Source organism: Pistacia vera, unplaced genomic scaffold, assembly GCF_008641045.1.
Source record: "Pistacia vera cultivar Batoury unplaced genomic scaffold, PisVer_v2 Contig947, whole genome shotgun sequence".
In the NCBI taxonomy this organism is placed as follows: domain Eukaryota; kingdom Viridiplantae; phylum Streptophyta; class Magnoliopsida; order Sapindales; family Anacardiaceae; genus Pistacia; species Pistacia vera.
The window spans coordinates 249,051-256,595 of NW_022196831.1; the positions used below are offsets into that span (position 1 = coordinate 249,051).

A 7,545-nucleotide genomic window follows, 5' to 3' on the forward strand; every position below is an offset into this window, starting at 1 on the left:
AAGGTTTAATGGTGATTTGAAGGAAGATCCGAATCAGCATATTACGAAGTTTTTGGAAATTTGTGACACCTTCAAGTCTAACGGAGTGTTAGATGATGCCATTAGGTTGAGGTTATTCCCATTCTCATTGGGGGATAGAGCTAAAGGGTGGTTAATGGCACTACTATTGGGAACTATCACAACATGGAATGATCTAGCACAGAAGTTCCTGACCAAGTTCTTTCCTTCAACAAAATCAGCAAAACTGAGAAATGATATCACATCATTTCTACAAGATGAATTCGAGTCATTGTATGAGGCTTAGGAGAGGTACAAGGAATTGATGAGGAAATGTCCACACCATGAGTTGCCAGTTTGGCTTCAAGTCCAAACATTCTACAATGGACTGATGGGTAATGTGCAAACCATGGTGGATGGAGCATTGGGATGAGCCTTGCAGAGTAAGACACCAGAGGAGGCTTATGAGTTGCTTGAGGTTTTGGCAAGCAACAACTATCAAAGACCAAATTAGAGAGCTATATCAATAAAATCTACGGGTCTTCATGATGTTGATGCCTTCACAGCCATCTCAGCCCAACTCACGGCAGTTCAGAAATAGTTGGGAAGTATGCAGGTAAATTCTATTCAAGCACCTCAACTAACTTGTGATTTTTGTGCAGGTAACCATGTGAGCAGCGAGTGTCAAGTGGGGAACACATTTGCTTTGTCATCTTCATCATTTGAGCAAGTGAACTACTTGGCAGGAAATCAGAGGTAACCAAACAACCCGTATTCCAACACATACAATCCGGGGTGGAGAAATCATCCAAATCTAGCTTGGGGCAATCAAAACCAGTAAAATAATTAATGGAACCAAAGGACATTGTCAAATAACCAACTAGGGGTGAATAATCAACCAGGAGATCTAAGAGTGACAAAGATGGAGGACATGTTTGGAAAATTCATGTAGAAGACCACGAGTTTTATGAATGAGACGAGGATAAATTTTAGAAATCAAGGGGCATCCATTTGGAATCTTGAGGTATAGATAGGCCAATTGGCCGAGAAGCTAAATGAGAGACCGTAGGGTTCCTTACCAAGCAACACAGTGACTAACCCACGTGAGCAAGCAAATGCCATAATTTTGAGGAGTGGGACAATTTTGGAAGAAGTTGAACAAGCTGGAAAAGGAAGAATCTAAAAAGGAAGTTGATGAAGAGATTGTAGTTGATGAGAAACCAAGCGGTTTGGAGGAAGAGAACAAGAAGAAGGAAGAAAGGCAACAGAAGAAGGAGAAATTGCCATTCCCCGAGATACCACTAGAGTTGGCCCATCACATTCCACCCGTGCCTTTTCCTTAGAGACTAAAGAAAAAGAATCAGGATAAGCAGTTTTCAAAATTTATTGAAATATTTAAAAAATTGCATATTAACATTCCTTTTGCAGATGCATTGCAGTAGATGCCGAGCTACGCGAAGTTCCTTAAGAAAATCCTATCGAACAAAAGGAAGCTAGAAGATGAGGAAACGGTGATGCTTACGAAGGAGTACAGCGCCATTCTCTAGAAGAAGTTACCCCCAAAGCTCAAAGATCCAGGGTGTTTTACTATTCCTTGCATTATAGGAGATATTACTTTTGATCGTGTTTTATGTGATTTAGGTGCTAGTATTAATTTAATGCCCTTTTCTATTTTCAGGAGATTGGGAAGTGGTGAAGTGAAGCCAACGACCATGTCGTTGCAACTCGCAGATAGGTCCATAAAACATCCGAGGGGGATAGTGGAAGATGTGTTGGTGAAGGTGGATAAGATAATTTTTCCAACAGATTTTGTTATTCTAGATATGAAAGAGGATAAGGAAATTCCTCTTATTTTGGGCCGACCATTCTTGGCCACGGGGAGTGCACTAATAGATGTGCAAGAAAGAAAGTTACTGTTGAGAGTTCAAGATGAAATAGTAACTTTCAATGTCTTTGAGGCGATGAAGTTTCCATCCAAATCGAATTCATGTTTTAGTGTCGATGTGGTGGATAAATTGGTTGTAGAATCTATTGAAGAAAACACCCCACAATTACCTCTAGAAGCGTGTATAGCCAAATCAAAAACAGTAGAGGTAGATAAGTAGGCGAGTAATAAATGTGCTAGGTTGTTAGAAGCACTTCAACCGATTGATGAGAGTCAAGATCTAGAATTTGAGGAGTTTGATTTTGAAAAAGAGAAGGAAAAGGAAAAAAAATGAAGAACCTCCAAAGCTTGAGTTGAAACCTTTACCTTCCCACCTCAAATATGTATATCTTGGGGACTCAGAAACCTTCTCGGTGATCATTAGTTCAAGTTTGAGTAAATTGGAGGAAGAGCGGTTGATTAGGGTGTTGAGGGAACATAGACTAGCAATTGGATGGACTATTTCAGACATTAGAGAAATTTTGCCATCATTTTGCATGCAAAAGATACTCATGGAGGATGATATTAAGCCTAGGGTGCAACCACAGCGGAGATTGAATCCTTCGATGAAGGAAGTGGTGAGAAAGGAGGTGGTGAAACTCCTAGATGCGGGGATTATTTATCCTATTTTCGACAGTCTATGGGTGAGCCCAGTATAAGTGGTTCCGAAGAAGAGAGGTATCACGGTAGTAAGGAATGAGAATAACAAATTGATACCAACTAGGACGGTGACGGGCTGGAGAGTGTGCATTGATTACCGGAAATTGAATGAGGCAACAAGGAAGGATCATTTTCCTCTACCTTTCATTGATCAGATGTTGGAGAGGTTGGCAGGACATGCCTATTACTGTTTCCTGGATGGGTATTCAGGATACAACCAGATTGTCATCGCTCCTGAGGATCAAGAGAAGACAACTTTCACTTGACCCTATGGCACCTTTGCTTACCGAAGGATGCCCTTTGGGTTATGCAATGCACCAGCAACATTTCAGAGATGCATGATGTCGATCTTTGGAGACATGGTGGAACGGTTCATAGAAGTCTTCATGGATGACTTCTCAGTTTTTGGTTCATCTTTTGATAGTTATCTAACTAATCTTTCTCTCGTTTTGCAGCGATGTAAGGTGACGAACTTCGTGCTCAATTGGGAGAAGTTTCACTTCATGGTCCAGGAGGGAATAGTGCTCGGCCATAGGATTTCAAAGGACGGAATAGAAGTTGATCGAGCAAAGACAGAGGTGATAGAGAAGCTGCCACCACCATCAAATGTTAAAGTAGTCCGAAGTTTCTTAGGGCATGTGAGGTTTATAGACGATTCATCAAGGATTTTTCTAAGATTTCTAAATCCCTTTGCAATTTGTTGAATAAAGATGTTGTGTTTGATTTTAATGATGAATGCAAGCATGCCTTTCTAACTCTTAAAAAATTATTAGTTTCTGCACCCATTATTGTAGTTCCCGATTGGGAATGCCATTTGAATTGATGTGTGATGCTAGTGATTTTGCTTTAGGGATAGTGTTAGGACAGCGAAAAAACAAAGTGTTGCATGTAATTCAATATGCTAGCAAAACACTCACTGTGCACAATTGAATTACACCACCATTGAAAAATAATTGTTGCCTATGGTTTTTGCTTTTGACAAGTTTCGTTCATATTTATTAGGTGCAAAGGTGATCGTCTACATGGACCATTCAGCACTTAGGCACTTATTGGCAAAGCAAGAAGCGAAACCTCGACTGATAAGATGGATCCTATTGTTTCAAGAATTTGAGTTAGAAATTCGAGATAAGAAGGGGTCAGAAAATGTGGTGGCAGATCACTTGTTAAGGATTAAGAGACCAATCCAGGAAAATGAAGAGGAAAGTCCAATTACAGAAACATTTTCGGATGAGAAGTTGATGAAACTGGATGAAGCACCATGGTATGCAGATTTTGCGAATTATTTGTCATCAAGGGTGCTCCCTATTGGTATGAATTTCCAATAAAACAGAAAATTCCTCTCAGATTTGAAGTAGTACTTTTGGGAAGAGCCATTTCTGTACAAACACTGTGCTGATCAAGTGATACGAAGATGTGTCCTGGAGGAGGAGATGGAAAGCATTCTACGGCATTGTCACAAGAGGGAAATGGGTGGCCATTTTGGAGGAGCTAGGACAGCAGCCAAGGTTCTTCAATCGGGGTTTTATTGGCCAACCCTCTTTAAGGATTCTTTCCGGATGATTTAGGAGTGTGACTAGTGTCAACGGAGTGGTAATATTTCAAAAAGAGATGAGATTTCATTGAACAACATCCTGGTGGTTGAACTTTTTGATGTGTGGGGGATTGATTTCATGGGTCCCTTCCCAAATTGTTTTGGGAACACATATATCTTAGTAGCGGTGGATTTCATGTCGAAGTGGGTAGAAGGTGTCGAAGTGGGTAGAAGCAGTTGCATTGCCGACTAATGATGCTAGGGTAGTGATTAAGTTTGTGAGAAAGCATATTTTCTCAAGGTTTGGGGTACCACGGGCAATTATTAGTGATGGAAGATCCCACTTTTGCAATAGGCAATTGGATGCACTGTTGGATAAGTATGGAGTGACACATACCTTACTATCCACAAACGAGCGAGCAAGTGGAACTGTCTAATAGAGAACTTAAGGGCATTTTAGAAAAGACAGTTAATGCATCTAGGAAGGATTGGTCAGGGAAATTGGATGATGCATTATGGGCCTACCGAACTGCATTTAAGAATCCAATTGGTATGTCCCCATTTAGGATGGTTTATGGGAACTGCATCACTTATCGATGGAACTCGAGCATAAAGCATACTGGGCAGTCAAGCAGCTAAATATGGATTTAAGAGCTGCTGGGGAGGAAAGGATGCTGACTTTGAATGAACTCCATGAGTTCTGTCTTGAAGCATATGAAAATGCTCGAATTTACAAAGAGAAGACAAAAAGGTGGCATGACAAGCATATCAGGAAGAAGAATTTTGAAGTAGGGCAAAAAGTGTTGTTGTTTAATTCTAGACTTAGGCTATTCCCCGGAAAACTTAAGTTTAGATGGTCTGGACCATTCACAGTTACAAGAATTCACTCATCCGGAGCAGTGGAAGTTACACATGAAGAAAAGGGCACTTTTATAGTCAATGGATAGAGATTGAAGCCATACATTGATGGGGTGATGAGTTGCAAGTCCATCCTGATCCGGCTTGACATTCCGACTTGAGGAATTGAGAGAGTCGAGCTTTCGACTATAAACAAGCTCTCCTTGGGAGGCAACCCAAGTGTTATTATTTATTTTTCTTTATTGATTGGTTTGTAGTTGTTTAGTTTTGTTTGATTTTGTGATTGAATTTTAATTGATGTGTCTTTGGTTGCGTTTTAGGTGAAATTGGGAATCAAGGAAGAAAACTGAAAATTCCAATTTTCGCCTCAGCTAAGCAATTTTTGACAATTTAGAAGGCGAAAAGTTCTAGTTTCACTACGACGCTGTCCTCTTGGTAAGTTTTCGCTACGGCGAATGAATTTGGTAAAATTGGCTAAGGGAATTTCACCGTGGTGAATTTAGTTTGTCGCCGCAGCGTTATGCTCGCGGTAATTTTTCGCTGTGGTGAAGTATTTTTCTTCGCCACGGCGAGACCTAGGTTTTGAAATTAGGGTTTTTGAACGAAGAAGTTTGCCGCGGCGAAGCTTGTTCTTCGCCATGGCAAAGATTTTATATAAATACCCACTTTCGTTTTCCATTTTTCATGCAACTGCTCAAACCCATTTCAAAGAAAAAACTTTCAAACTTCAATCCAGAGCCTCCCCAACGATTTCCAAACAAAATTTCTCACTCTTTAACCTTCCTAAACACCAACCCAATGCATTTCAACACCAATTTTTGCGAAAAGTTCATGAATTTTTTTGAGTTCAACGAATTTGGGGGTTTTGCATTGCAGGCTAATTTTGGCTTAATTGGTGACAAATACTCCCTACTTTGGGTAAGATTTCACATTCTCTAAGATTGTTTCTCAAAAATTTTGAGTTTTAATTTATGGATCTGAAATTTGTGGATTGTTGGTGGATGTGCGAATTTTTGGTGATTGTGCCTTTGATTTTGTTTGAGGAAGGATTATTTGTGTGTTGTGTGATATTGAGGCATGTGGGTTTTCAATTTTGAAGTGTTTGGGTGATTGTGAAAAAAATTGTAGTTTGGGGGTTGAGGTGAAAATTTTTGGAAGTGTTGTCCATTTTTGTAGGATTGAATTGGTTGTCGTAGGACACTTAGGTTTGAATTTTTGAGTGCATTGTTGAGTTGAAATATAGTTTTACAGAAAATGCCACTCAAAGTCAAGATACCATCTAAGGGAAAAGGGAAAGGAAAGAAAGTAGACGATCGGTTTGTAAGTGACAATGCTCGGCAAAACTATAAGGCAGCAGCAAAAAGGAAAGACAAGGGATTTATCCCTGAGCATGGACTGACTGCAACCGAAGCTGATAAGTGGAGTCAAGGGAGAAAGTGGGAGGATTTTATGGATGAACCCGAACATGCAGCTGTGGAACCACTGGTGAGAGAGTTTTATGCCAACCTCCCTGAATGTGATAAGGGGGTTGTCTTTGTGAGGGGTATTGATGTGATTTTCATGGAAAATGTCATCAATGATTTCTATGGCCTACCTCAAATTGACAAGGATGAATATGAGGAGTTTAGGAAGACACAGAAAAATGATGAGGTGATTCTTAGGACCATAGCGAAACCATATGCCTCATGGGATATTTCAAAGAAGGGCAAGAAAACCATTAAGGGTACTAGTTTAACACCAGTGGCTCAGTTGTGGCAGTATTTTGTTTCAGCTAGGATGATGCCGAAGACGCACTATAGTACAGTGATGTATGATAAGGCAATCTTGTTATATTCTATTGCCACAGGAAAGAGAATGGACGTGGGGAACATCATTCTGACAAGTATTCAACTTGTAGCCAAACCAGGGCGAGGCAGTTTTCCATTCCCACAACTCATTACAGAGTTGTGCACTAAAGCACAAATCCAGGTACAGGCTGATGAGCCACTAATCCATGCTACCCCAGTTCTCGACACAGCCTACTTTCGCAAACGTCTTGTTCATCAACCAGAAGCAGGGCCCAGATCACGTACCAAGAGAAGGAGAACCACAGAAGCGGCCACCGCATCAGGTTCAACAGCCCCAATGAGAGAAATGATGTAGAAAATGATAGGTCTGATGAAAAGAATGGATCGACATCAGGATTGGCTGGTAGAGCAGGCTAGGAAGACACATGTGCTACAAATTCACTGCTGCAACAACGTCGGGATTAATACTTCAAAACATCAGTGGGCTAAATGGGATTCAGATGAGTGGATGGGCTTAGAAACAGAAGAAGATGACACTGAGGAAGACGAGGAAGCCGAAGAATGAGCAACTGAGCACCTGTTTTAGTTTCGTTATTTTTTATTTGTTTTAGTTGTTTCTGTTTTTCTTTTACTTTGAACATTGAACTCAGTTGATAATTTTGTTTGGGATTGTGTTAGTTGTTTTAGTTGTTTCAATTTTTGTTTTAAATTCTAGTTAATGTAAAGACGAGATTAGGGTTGTAATACTTTCATATTAGTTAGTGGATTTTTCTAACATGGTGGACACC

At 40.2% G+C, this 7,545-nt stretch overlaps 1 non-coding gene across 1 annotated transcript; it reads right to left on the minus strand.

Annotated features, from left to right (window-relative positions):
• Window positions 1-241: 241 nt before the first annotated feature.
• On the minus strand, window positions 242-348 carry LOC116120812. The gene has a single exon (XR_004126606.1). It is a non-coding gene; the product is annotated as a small nucleolar RNA R71 (small nucleolar RNA).
• Between the last annotated feature and the right edge of the window lie 7,197 nt (window positions 349-7,545).